General features: G+C 37.4%; 1 pseudogene; it reads right to left on the bottom strand.

Annotated features, from left to right (window-relative positions):
* Positions 1–9,690, bottom strand: part of LOC128572529 (RNA-binding E3 ubiquitin-protein ligase MEX3C-like) — a 45,200-nt pseudogene extending 35,510 nt beyond the window's left edge.
* Positions 9,691–14,588: the final 4,898 nt, after the last annotated feature.

Here is a 14,588-nt window from a genome sequence, read left to right as displayed (position 1 = left end):
AAAACAAACAAAAAAAAAACCCATTTTGTCAAAACTGGCAGTGTAAAGAAAGCAGAACTGGAAGTGCCTGAATCATCTGCAATGTCAAGTACCTTGCATAACCTCTTCATGTGGTTAGGTTTGGGGACCCACTATTTTGAAATCTTAGACATATACACTTTCTCATAGGCTCACACAACCTATGACTATCTTCCCTCAGCCAGCATGAACTTCACCTTCAGCTATGTCTCTGCGTCTACATGATAGTATTAATAATTCAAACCAAACTAATAGACAGGAGACCACTTAGGTTTAGTGTTACCACAGCAGCCTTTTATAAGTTTACAAACAACTTTAGCCTAACACCAATAAAACCTGATAACAGTCATAAGAATTCATTAGGAAGTTTACTGGAAGCTACCATTATATCCATGCCTTTATAGGTCCATATGGAGATATGGTAATATGGGGTGTGTGTGTGTGTGTGTGTGTTAGTGAATTTGGATTGTCTGGGCAAACTGCAAATGATGGTGTTCTCTTTTCATAGATCTTACTGTCATCTGCAGAAGAGGTTGTGATCATATGGAACTAGGGCAATCATGACTTCATTTTCAAAGCAAGTCATACAACCATGCTTTTGTCTTGATTTTGGAGGTGAGCTAGAGGTGGAGCCACCATTGGAAGAGCAGTAACTATTGGTACCATTAGAAAAAGCAGGGATGTATATGGGAAGGCCAATATGGTTGCCTGTACTAACAGGGTCACTCTTAACCCTCCCAGCAAGTGGGTGTTCTGTGCTTCAGGAAATGTTGGACGAGTAGATGGCTGACTTCCTCTGCACTGAGTCTTCATGTTACCAGAGAGATCACTCTCAAAGCCAGAAATTGGGTTAACTGGTTCAAAAGAAGTCCAGATACTTTGAGCATTTCTTGGTAAAGAGTCAAAGGCAGGAGAATTAACTGCAAGATCTCTTGAGCCTACTGACAGTAGTGTACCTCCAAACCAAATGTTTCCTGTACTAAATGGGCTTGTTAGACTAAAGTAAGCCTGCCTATTGCTTCCAAAGTAGGAGTCTGTGGAACCATTTCCTAGAGAACTATCATTTAGATAATTAGATATCATTCTTTATGGGCTAGGAGGAAATGGACTGGAGGAGAGCCATGCAGAACCTAGAGCTTACATAGGTACTATTGTTATGGAAATCACTGAGCTTTATATAGTTTCCTGTACAACTGACAATATGCATTTTTATTTCTTCCCTTGTTCTGTCAACATTTTCCAGCATCCCAATCCCTTCAAAGACATGCTTTTTATCTCTGCATGGAGTTACTATGTATGTGGGTCTGCTTCTGAATTCTTTCATTAGTTGCTTCTTAGGGTCCAACCGCTAATCCTACCATATTATTAGGAGACCCTAACTTGGACTGTGGTTTAACCAGGAAGATTAGGACTAAATGACAATTAGTGCCAGGGCAGGACGGGGCAGGGCAGGGCAGTGCAAGGCAGGGCAGGGCCATTTTTGTTTCGAAATGCACAAATCATGGAGAAGTGCCCTGTAGCTGAGAGGATTTCGCTCTTCCTCGGCTGCAGGGACGCCTGCTTCCCGTTCAGGGTGGCGCCGGCGCCCCGCAGCTTCCGGGCCGCAGGCGTGGGGCAGCATCCCGGCCATCACGCCTGGGCCTTGTCCCCTCAGTACAGCATCCGCCCGGCCAAGGCTGCAGCCGCCGCCTCCCGGGCATCGGAGTCTGAGGCGGGCAGCAGTACCGACCCAGGGACCGGTCCAGGATACACTGGGTCTGGCAGGCGGTAGCCGTGGGCGGCGGCGGCAGCAGCAGCAGCAACAGCAGCGACAGTCCGTTCTCCTCTGTTTCCTCAAGCTCCTCCTCCTTTAGCAGGTCTCGGTCCAGCTCCGCTTTCTCCTCCTGCTTCTCGTCCTCCTCCAGTTCCAGCTCGGACACCTCTAGGCTCCGGCCCGACCTGCCGCGGCTAGGAGCTCCCTTAGCAGGAGCCGGTCCCACTCGCGCTCCAGGGAGGCGGCGGGGCTGCCGACCCGGGCCGAGGAGCAGCAGCGCCGCCCAGAGGGCGGAGTGGAGGGTCAGGGTTGGCAGTTCAGGGATGGACTTTCACAAAGGCAAGGTCAGCTTCAAGGCAGAGGTAGGTATCCAGGTGGGTGAGTGGGGACGGCAGCGGGGCGGGGCTGCTGGAGGTGGCAGCCGCTCCCCTTTCAGGGTTTCTTTTGTTTCATGTCCTTAACCAGCCCCTAGCGCGCTTGTCCTCAGGAACATTTATTAAATAAGGTTTCTTTTCTCCAATGTATGTTTGTGTTTGCTTTATGGATCAGATGGCGATAGGAGGCTGAATATCATTTTCTAATTTTCTGCACTATGTCATTTAATCAGAACAAAACACAATATATCATTTATCCCCATATATACACAAACACATATATCTATATATACATATACATCTATATCCATTTATGTATATTTTCATACATTTATATATACATATATGTATCTTCTACTGACTTTTCTTTTTCAAACTGTAACGAACGCAACCTCTTTTACTAAGCACTATGAAGAAAAAATGAAAATAAAAGAGTTTTTCACTCATTGTTTTCAAAGTTTTAATACTATTCTGGAAAAAAGTAGCACTTCTGGGAAGTTGAAACAGAAAGCCCTTATTAGCATTATGAGCAGGCATCTCAAGAAGAGTCAGGCTCTGAGAATAAGCCAGGTGTCCCACATAAATCTAAATCCCTTGGCCAGGTTAGGAGACAATCACAAGCATTTGCAGTTCTGGCCAGATAAGACTCTGCTGGTTGTTTGGAAAAAGTGCCAGACTTTCTTTGAAGGAGTCGAACCAGGACATTCCAGGCATTAATGCATTTACTCAGGGAGAATTTATTATTTTAAATTGTGTGTGACACACTGTGCTGAGAGTAAAATTAAAAATTAATAAAGCATACTTGCCCATCAGAAAACACATTTTGATGAGATACTCGGAACTCATGCATTTGGTACAGCCATTTTAGTGGGTTTTATTATATATATTTATTATAATTGTGGCTTAATTAGTATTTCTCTAATGACTAATGGTATTGAGAATATTGTTTCGTGCAAATTGGCAAATTTTATTTTTTATTTGGAAAAATGTCTATTCAAATCCTTTGCCCATTTTTAACTGGAAAACTCCTGTCTCATTAGTGACCTATAATAGTTCTTTACATATTTTGGTTCCTAGACCCCAATCTCATACGTAATTATTATTATTATTATCTTCTTTTTTTTTTTTTTGCAGTTTTTTTTTGACCTGGGCTGGGTTTGAACCCGTCACCTCGGGCGTATGGGGCCTGCGCCCTACTCCTTTAAGCCACAGGCACCACCCTCTGACACATAATTTAAAATGTTACTCCTCATTAAGTAGTTTAACTTTTCATATTTACCATGATGTTTTTTGAACAATTTTTTTTCAGTTTGAAGTACAATTCCCTTTTTTTCTTCTTTATTGTGCTTTTCTTATATTAATCTATATTAAACCCAAAGTCACAAAAATTTACTCTTATGTTTGTCCAAAGAATTATGTAGTTTTAGCTTTTACATTTAGGTACATAATCTATTTTAGTATTTTTGTGTGGATGTGGATCAAATTAGGGGTACAACTTCCTCCTTTGCACATGAATATATAATTTTCCCAGCATCATTTGTTGAAAAGCAAAATTAACTTTACCCCAGATTATTCTTTATTAAAGAATCTTCTTTTATGTTGGTCGACATGAAACCATCCTTATGCTTTCACCATATTGTTTTATTTCTGTAACATTGTAGTAATAAATATTATCAGGAGTGTAAGTTACTAAGTATTCTTTTTCTAAATTGTGTATATTTAATTTTCTTTGTATGTCCACATGGATTCTAGAGATAGCTTGCCAAATTCTATTAAAGAAACATTACTTGGTAATTTTCATTGACTCTGTAGTTTAACCTGTGCATTTTCATCTTACTATTTAGTAGTATCCTTTAATGTTGGATGTTTCCTAATTTATTCCATTCTATTTTGATATTTAAGTATTTTAAATGATTTTAGTTATAAACTACTTGAATTTATTTTGTTAAATTTATTCCTAAATAATTCCTTTTTGTGATACTATTGTTAATAATTTTTTATTAATTCAATTTGTTTTGTTGACTACTGTTATATAAAAGTACTATTTAATTTAGTATGTTGAGGTTGTATCTGTGACATTGATTAAATTGTGTATTAGCTCAAGTAATGTTTAGTAAATTCCTTACATATTTTGGACATATGACAATAAAAATCTATTTCATTGTTTTAATCCAGAAGGTTTTATTTTTATTTGTTTTTGTGTACAATATTTTCACTAATACATGCAGAACAATGTTGAACAGAATGCTAAAGGTGGATATTCACGTCTTGATTTTATACTTACAGATGAAGTAAGTATAACCCATTTCACCATGGGTTATGCTATGAGCTGCAGGTTTTACGCAGTCTTTCAACAGGTCTCAGATGTTCTTCTCTAGCAGTCAGCAATGTGTTTTATCCTGAGCAGGTGTTAGAATTGTCAAACATTTTCTATTTAAAATATCACCTTCTTTCTTTCATTCTAGAAATACTATATAATACATTGGTTGATTTTTTTTATTTTAATCTAACATTGCCACCGTGAAAAAAATTCTAATTGGTCATGGTACATATTAATTTTTATGTGTTGCTTTTATATGTTGTTGGTTCAGTTTGCTAGTATTTGTGAGGATTCTATATTTATATGGAATATTGGTTCATAGCCTTTCTTACTTGAAATGATTTGTCACAGTGTTAATATGGTTATATTGGCTAAGAGATGAATTTAAAAATGTTCCTCTTTTATTGCAGAAAGGTTTTGTGAGAATTTGGGATTAATTTTCAGAAAATGCTGACTGAGTTTACAATATAAGCAATTTAACATTAGAGTTTTTTGTGGGGGAGACAGGATCGCACTTTGACACCCTCAGTAGAGTGCTATGGCATCATAGCTCACAGCAAACTCTTGGGCTCAAGCAAATCTCTTGCCTCAGCCTCCTGAGTAGCTGGGACTATAGGCGCCCGTCACAAAGCCTAGCTATTTTCAGAGACAGTGTTTCACTCTTGCTCTTTCATTTTTTTATATGCCTATGATTACTTACTATGTGTAATCAATTTTTTCATTTCACTTTCACAGTCTTTGCCTATTAAGACTTTTATTTCTATTTTATAGTATTTCATGGACATTAACACTCTTTTCAATTGACATGGAATAATCTTGAATGAAAATGTATAATGAGGCTTTAGTCAAATTTTTTTCCATTTGTTAGGATAAATAATATAACATAATATAATTGTTACTAAATATTCATATTTACTGTATGAGATACATGAGTTACCAAATACAAATGGCAATTAGTGAAATTGCCATTTTAGTTTGGAATTTATAAATAATATTGAGATAAGATACAACAATAAACTTTAAATAAGAATACAAAATAATTTATGTGGACAGTGATATGAACAAAAATAATTTGACAGAGTAGTTAGTATTAATATTTAGCACATAAAATGTATTAGACATTATTCTAACATTAAATATTTTACAGGTTTAATATCTAAGTATAAAAAGAATTGAAAAGTTCATTTAAAAAACTCACACCATTTTAAAACTGTATTTCTAAATGAAATATATTAATTATAAATATTTATTGAGTACAAGGTGCTATTTTGATCTATGTTTACTTTGTTGGATGATTAAATCAAGATAATTAACAAATCACTTCACATATGGGTGTCGAAAACTTTAAAATCTACTCTTTTACCAATTTTATAATATATAATGTATCATTATTTAATTATAGTCAACATTCTTTGCAATAGATCAATAAATTATGTTTCTCCAGTCAAACTGATACTTGATTCCCTTTGAGCAACATGTACCCTTTCTCCATTTACCGGAGATTCTGACACATTTTCACGGGTATTAGGTAACATTAAATTATACATATTATAGACAGCAACTATGCTTGTATTCAACAAGTAAATTATTATGATAATGGCAAATAATTTTATTTAAAAAGATTCATTAAATAGGCATTGAATGGGTAGTATTTTTATACTGCTATATATCTTTTATAGCTGCCATTCTTAAGTACTAGACACAAGCATTTTAAATGGAAAGATTTTAGTTCCAAAATATTGTTATTGTTATTGATTTCATGACAGCAGAAATCCATCAGGGGATATTTTCTAGGTATTTTAAATGACAATAGAAATTTGTGACTATATTGTAACCAATAAGTAATATCTAGCCTCACTTAAAATCTTATTAATTTAAAAAAATTAACTTCTGGATTAAACAGAAAATGCAAACTAAGATTATTATTAATTTTATAGAGTCAAAGAAGGGTTAATGGGGGAAGTGGATGATTAAAGCTAAGAACCTGAATTCAAATTCAGTGTTCTCACCTCTGGGCTGAGGTCACTGCATGTTGGAGCAGTGAACTTTGTCCAGTTGGGACACTATAAAATATACCTGAACATAGGAAAAAAAAATAAACTAAATTCAGGTAAATAATTTTTCTATTACCAGCTTAATGCTATAGAAAAACACTAATTCTGGCAATATACAGGTACTGTTCTCTGCGTTGAAATAAAATCAATTCATAAACATTTGCAAAACATAAAATATTTTTACCACAATACTGAACTCTACATATTACTATTACATTGTATTTTGGGGGACAAATGTATTCTAAATAACATAAAGTGAGATTGTAGGTGATAATGTTCATGCCTCAGAAAATATATGTAAAATATTTTCATAATGTGTTCTCTGTTGATATTTGTGGTTTGAGGAAAGATACAAAATATTCTAAAGCCTTTTAATACAAAAAGCTAAAGTTCTCCGAAAGTAACAAGCAACCTTACAATAATGTATAGCATTGAAAGAAAAATTGAAAACTTCCCAGGTACAGAAGTAAACAATTGAGAAATTAAAAAAACAATTGAGAAATTGAACTAACATGTAAGTGCCTCCTCTTACATATGGCTGATTGCCACATCTATACGGGTTGTCTAAATTGCCAAAAAGCTAATAAAAAAAAAAGAAAAAGACATAAATGGACTACAGACATCCCAAATGTGATATATCTCATAAATGAGAACTAAATGATAAATTATGTTTCACACAGTTATAGGACTTGCACTTAAAAGGTCACTACAATGAGGAAAAATACATATATATTTTTTGTGTGTTTTTTTTTGGCCGGGGCTGGGTTTGAACCCGCCACCTCCGGCATATGGGACCAGCGCCCTACTCCTGGAGCCACAGGCGCCGCCCGAGGAAAAATATTTTAAAAAGACAAAATAATTTGAAAAGAAAACTATAAGCTTGACAAGCCATATTTAGAAAAGACCCAAATGTAAAGTAAACAATTAAAAATGTAATTAATCTACTGAATACACATGTGGGTAAAACATTAAAGTAAACTGAGCTATGAGAGGATGATTTATGTAGAACACAGAAAATAACTTAGTCAAATATCATAAAAGGAGAAAAAGTAATAGAAAACACAAATGTAATTATATATATATGAGGAATAGAATCAAGAGAACAAAAAAATCTGTTTTTCTCACAGAATATATTCAAAAAATTATAGGCAATATTGAAAGATTGGTGAATATAAACTTCTAAAATTAAAAACCAGACATGAATTATTAAATTTATGCTTGTAGTTTGTCACAAAGAGAAAAAATAAAAAAAAATACTTAAAAGAGAAATAGCCTTGGCCTGTAATGCTAGGACTCTGGGGGGCCGAAGCAGGTGGATTGCCTGAGCTCACGGATTCAACCAGCCTGAGCAAGAACAAGATCCCCGTCTCTAAAAATAGCCGGGTGTTGTGGTGGGAGCGTCCAGTCCCAGCTACTTGGGAGGATGAAGCAAGAAAATTACTTGAGCTGAAGAGTTTGAGTTGACTGTGAGCTATGACCCTATAGCACTCTACCAAGGGTGACAAAATAAGATTCTCTCAAAAAAAAAAAAAAAAAAAAAAAAGAGAAAGAAAAAGAAATAGCCTTGCTATACTATGTCAAACAGACTATAACATTGAATATGAGTGAAAGACAAAGATAATTTACCATGATAAGCGCAAAATGGTCACAATTTTATAGAGCATAAAGAAAAATAAATATTAACAAAGCTGAGAGAAATTACTATTAAAGCTAAAAATGAATTAGCTAAATTAATTTTAACAAAAATAATTTTAAAAAAACATTGAGTGATTTTTCTTTTTCTTTTTTTTTTTTTTTTTGTAGAGACAGAGTCTCACTTTATGGCCCTCGGTAGAGTGCCGTGGCCTCACACAGCTCACAGCAACCTCCAACTCCTGGGCTTAAGCGATTCTCTTGCCTCAGCCTCCCGAGCAGCTGGGACTACAGGCGCCCACCACAACGCCCGGCTATTTTTTGGTTGCAGTTTGGCCGGGGCCGGGTTTGAACCCGCCACCCTCGGTATATGGGGCTGGCGTCTTACCGACTGAGCCACAGGCGCCGCCCATGAGTGATTTTTCTTATTCATGAGAGCTTCTCAAGAGTGCACTTCAAGAAAAAAGAAGTGGTTATGCATATAATGTGAGTCAGAAAATTGATTTGGGATTATCAACCTCTGGTAGACAATAAACTAGTGAAACCCAATACTCCTTTGCAGTACAAAATTCAAATGTTTCTAAAAATAATAGAATTGTAATTCCACACAATGTATTATTCACACAAAAAGTCCTTTGCTATTGGACTACATTTTAAATTTTCAGAATATTAAGGGGGTACTAATGTTTCAGGTTACATGGATGACTTTAGTAATGCTTAAGTCCCAGCTAAAGGTATGCCTGTCACCCAAACTGTGCTCATTAGGTAGTATTTTCCCCTCCCCTCATTCTACCATGTGCTTGCTTTCCACTGAGTTTTCTTCCCTCTGTGCACATGTGTGCTTGTCAGTCAGCTCCAATTTAATACTGAGTACTTGTGGTGGTGGTTTTTCCATTCTTGAGATACTTCAACTAGCAGGATGGTCTCTAATTTCATATAGATTGTTTCAAAAGGTATGAATTCATCTTTTCTTATGAGTAGTATTTTGTGTTATTCATGTACCACATTTTTTTAATCCTTACTTGAATAATTTAATTAAGAACAGAAGAATTTTCAGATTTTTTTTCCATTACACTCTCATTAACAACGATGGAATTTTGGTGGTATATTTTTCAGAACATAGATTATTCTTTTGTCAGAAGTAATTTGTATCAAAGGACAGACAGTAGCATAGAGATTGGCCACAGCATTCTGAATATCTAGGATGACTGGGTTGTAAGCCCACAACATTACTGAGGAGGATGAGATAATAATGTCCACCAAGTACAGGAACACAAAACAGCTCACCAGCAGCAGGATGATCTGGGTATCCCTTTTCTCTGCAAAAGCTCTTGTGGAGAGGCTGGTGCTGTGAAGGTGCTGGGATCGCTTCTGATGCTTTAGCAAGAGAATGACCATGTATGTACTTGAGAGCAGCATCATTCCTACAAAGAAGACATTCTGGGATAATGTGAGAATAAAAGCTAGTCCGCTGATGATGGAGTTCATTGGAGAAAGTGAGCAGTATGTACTTACTTTGAGTAGATTGGTCTGTGTCATGTTGGACAAAGCTACTGTATATAAGAGTAGGATACTGCTGGAAGACAAATTGAGGGACCAATAAAAGAATAAAATATGAACAATGTAATTTGCAAATTTGTGTTTAAATCTTGCCAACCAGGAGGTGTTGGGACTGATGGTGATGGCCTGTAGCATGCTCAGGAGGCAGGTGGTACAGATGGAGAGGCCCTTCATCACATTGCTCAGGTAGAACAAAGCCTGACATTTAAAGTCATTCTGAAAATTCAGTAACTCAAACAGATCTGAGGACAAAATATGCAATGTACAGAGGAGCCTCACCAAGTGGATGAAGGCCAAGTGACAGGTGATCAGGTCAGTGGGCTTAAGCCAGCAATCCTTAAAATTTCTGAAAATGAGGAAGAAAAGGAGAAAGGTATTGGCTGAGACTCCAATTCCAGCTTGGAAAAAAAAGGCATTTGTCCCTGATAACATAAGTGGAAAGTTTGTTCTTCTTAATGGCAAAGAGAAATTATATTCTGTATAACTGAAAAAAGATAACAAAAGACCTCACATCATTAATGTTCATTCTTCAGTGATGAAAATCATCACAAATTATCTTCAAATATATTTTACCTCTTATTATTGATAAACTCTGTCTCATAAATTCTAATCATCTAATATCTGCATTATTTTCTACACAAAAATTTAAAAATACATACATACACACACATCTATACACACAAACACATACGCAATCTTGCCCTTATATGATGCACACATGTATACTCCTATTATACGTGGGCTTCCCTGTTCCAAATCACATTGTTGTCTTACATTATCTCATTTTATATTTATTAAACACATCGATCCTACGATCATAGAAACTTAATTATGTGTCCACGGGTCTCTCCCAGTTTAGTTTCCATCTCAGTGATCCCTATGTAAACTCTCTATATCTCAGCTGAGGATTAATCCATCACTAAACTGTCTACAGGATAAACACTACTTGTAATCAGTTTATAACCACAGAGTTGCCTTAAAATAATCATGTTGATTCTTTTCTTGAAATTATACTCAACACAGCACCCCCTCTCATGCCTTGAAAAGTACTTAGGTCTTCAATAATATAGTTTTCCTCAAGTTTCACTATGATATCTACACTATCAGAACATCTTCCATAATTTTGCTGACAACTTTGCTGTTACTGTTTCATGTTATTAGTCAGTATACAGATATCAGTATTTTATCAATTTATTTTGATTCGGGGATTAGAAAAATTCAGCTTAATAATACATGAAAATGGGGAAAGTAATGTTTAATAAGATTCTTCTAAGATGAAAGTGTGTCCAATTATATTTTGAAATTACTTGTCACTATACTATTGATAATTACTGACAGATGTCATATATTATCTGTATTACATATATATATTACATCCATACACAGTTATTGTGATAGTATTTCTGACCCATACTTAAAAGTTAATAGATGAAGTAGAACATTGGTCTAAAATGCCTTGAAATGCTTGAGTTTATAAAAGACACGATGTATAGTTGAAATGGTTGTTAATCTAACTCTAAAAGCTTAAGCTAGTAAAGGGACACATTCATCCTGAATGCCATATAGTTGCACTAACATGCATCTTCACCATCAGCACAGGTGGGTTCTGTTTTCATGATGGAACCAGGAAAAATACCAGGATTGAATTTAAAGGCTTGATTGTATCCCTACTTTGAGGATGATAGTCCAAGTCCAGTAAAATGATATTTCGACTGAATAATAAAATACATGCAATTATTTATTAACTATGTATCTATATATTTTGTTAATATAACACATAGAATACAAGAGAGAAAATTAGATAAAATGACATGGGTAAGAATGTTATCATTTTCTTCTCATACCTCAAGATAAATTCAGCTTACCCCACAAATCTTTGTGCTTCTCTCTGAAAATGATCATCACTCACTGAATGATTCTTGCTGTGCAGAAACATCAGGCCCAGTCTTTCTCCAACAAAGCTCTTGAGGTCACCGGTGCTGAGCCTAGACAAGAAGACACTATGGTTACCAGGAATGAGAATTGGCAGCTAACGAACAATTGGGAGGCTGTGGCCCGGCACCTGGAGGGAGTCCACCAGCATGTATATGCATGTCAAGATGCTGTTAGGCCTAGACTAAGGTGGAAAAATACCAGTTAACTCCTGGCAAATTTCTGGGCCGCAAGCTCTCAACAAAATGGAGTGATTCTGGTTCACTCCCAAGATAGATGGGAAAGTATTACTTGATTTCTTGCTTGACTCACTCACTCCCTGGGAAATAGACCAGGAAGTACCAACTGTCCCCCCACTGACCTTTAAATAATAACAGGTGGGGAAATTACTGAAACAAAGATATATGGGGAGAAAGTACTAAAACAAAGATGTATGGCTAACCGCACAGTTCTGCTTCTGTACACTGCTTGCTTACCAACCTGGGTGCAGCTGGGCAGCCTGCATGCCAACCAGGATGCAGACCAGGCCTTAAAAACCAGACCCCTTAAGCAAATGGGGCTGCTCTCCCAACCCGGGTGTTTTAAATAACATTTCTTAACATTGTTAAATAACACATTTGTTATTAACATTTGTTAAAAACCCTGGCTTTTAAATAAAGGACTCATTGGTTAATTTTGAGTGATGACATGGTCTTTGAGAATTCCTGGGCACAACAATTTCTCCACCAACGTGGGAAGCTGTCTACTGCAAGTCCTAATTTTAGCCTGAAGGCAGCTGTGACTTCTATCTGAAGACCTCAGATGGATACAAATAGTAGCTGACTTTCTTCAATCAGGCCATGGATAGTAAAAGAGTGGGAAGGGATGGGGATGAAGAGACTAACCAAACTTTTAATAACTCCCTATTGTTTACAGAATAAACTTCGACATTAAAAATTTCACAATCTCAATCTAACCTGTAGTTATCATCTAGGAGAAGAGGGAGCAGAACATGATGGCAAGAGTGCACAAGAGAGCCAACAGGAGAGGATGGGATCAAAACGCAGGTCTTCACTTTTGATCCAAAACAAAACCAGCTGCAAGGGAGCAGTTTCAAATTCGGGTGAATGTGGGCACCTGGCTGGTGGCTTAGTGGAAAAAGCAAAAGAAAAACCTGCTCTGACAGCGCTCTCCTGGGTCCTGCCCTTACCGTGCAGAAAGTGTTCAGCCTCCCGCAGCTCTTGTTCCTTCTCCCTCAGCAGTTTGGCTACCGCCACCAACTCAAGCCTCCTGACCTCGGCCACCAACTCAAGCTTAAGACCCTGCCAGGCGCTCAAAGAAGGTCCGCAGAGCTGTCGTGCCACTGTCAGACAGCTCCTCCAGAGGCCGACCCGCAGCCCGGCGGGCCCAGAGGCCTGGGGCAGCGCCCCACAGCAGCCACCCGCAGCGCTAGCTTGAGAGCGGAGGACCTTCAGGACAGGAAGTTCCAGACAGAGCTGGTGTCCCGACACCAAACCCAGCCCAGAAATAGGGGCGAGAGCAGACAAGGCTCACCCAGCACTGGCGCTGTGTTAAAGGGCTGCCAGAAGTTTTGGCAGGAACTTATGGCTAAAAGGCAGGAAGCAGTAGGGTTCCCGGCTGCCCAAACCTGTGCCCCAGTATAAAACAGTGGGGGCGGGGCCGTCATCCCATACCCGCGGGAGACATCGGGCTCCTCCTATAAACACTTCAGCACAAGTGACCTTGCGGTCATTGGGCTGAAAGGGGAAAGCAGCAAGTTGACGCTCGTGACTGTTGAGGATGTTTCCCAGCACAGAATGAGACCTTCAAGAACCAGTGCTGTGGCAGAGGTCACAGCCACAGAAGTCGTCTGTCCTTAATTCCGGCCGGGCCATTACAGCCAATGTCAGGAAGATCACTCTTGGGTATGTTTGTTCCTTTTCCTATTATCCGGCTCATGTTTCTCTTTTCAACAGTGGGTCAGCTTCATTTTATCCCTGACATAACAAGTGTATGCTAAGACAATCCAATAAATTTGCAAAATCTGCGTTCCTGCCCTGCCTCTGCCGCGTAATTGGTTTGACCTGCATGTTCCTTCTCCCAGTTTTCGCTAGCTGCTTTTTAAAGAGGTTGAGTGAATCTGTGTTAAACTACAGCACAACAAAACCTTCAGAGACACGTGTCCGCTTGTCCAAGCTCCATTCCCTTTGCAAAAAACCTGCACATAGCAGATATGTGCTGGGAATACTGAAGTTTATTGTGGCATAACGCTTTAGCAATGGAGTTGATGGAGTTAACACAAGCAAGGCAGTCTTGGGAATGTAAGGGCTGAGCACTCAGTGTGAGAACTACTTATCGCCTGGTTTGGGCAGTGTCTATTAAAAGATGATGTGTTGAGAGAAATGACATATTGAAAGAGCTTCTGAATTACTTTAAAAAAAATCAAATGATAAAACTTGGGAGCTCTTAACCAGGTTCAAATAGCCTTCCACCATCCAATCGAAACTAGGAGGTTATGTATAAAATTATTAGAAAATGAGTTTGTGTTGCCTTTATTCATGACTTAACATTACATACAAATGCAGAGTGATGATGGAAGAATAAACTAATTCACGAAATTACAGAAAGCAAAAATAATTTTGCTACTTAAAAGCTGCACCTAATTACCTCACATTATTTTATTTTGTGTATTCCAGCTACACTACTTTATAAATTTGTTGTAAGATAGTGGTTGAAATCCTTTTTAATTCTGATCTGAGTATAAAACAGGACGGGTCAGGTAGTTTATAGCTATTAGAAACAACTATTTCTCAATTCTAACCTCACCTTTAAATTTTTTTTAACAATAAAAATGTTTGAAGTCATTTGAATTCAACATGATAAATCTTTCACCTGAATCCTCAAAACATATGGGACTTCAAGATTATATTTTATAAGGCCGCATAATATTCCATGAAACAAATATA

This window comes from Nycticebus coucang, chromosome 20, assembly GCF_027406575.1.
Source record: "Nycticebus coucang isolate mNycCou1 chromosome 20, mNycCou1.pri, whole genome shotgun sequence".
Taxonomy (NCBI): domain Eukaryota; kingdom Metazoa; phylum Chordata; class Mammalia; order Primates; family Lorisidae; genus Nycticebus; species Nycticebus coucang.
Note: the sequence above shows the minus strand (reverse complement) of the source record. Positions and strands in the feature narration are given on the sequence as shown.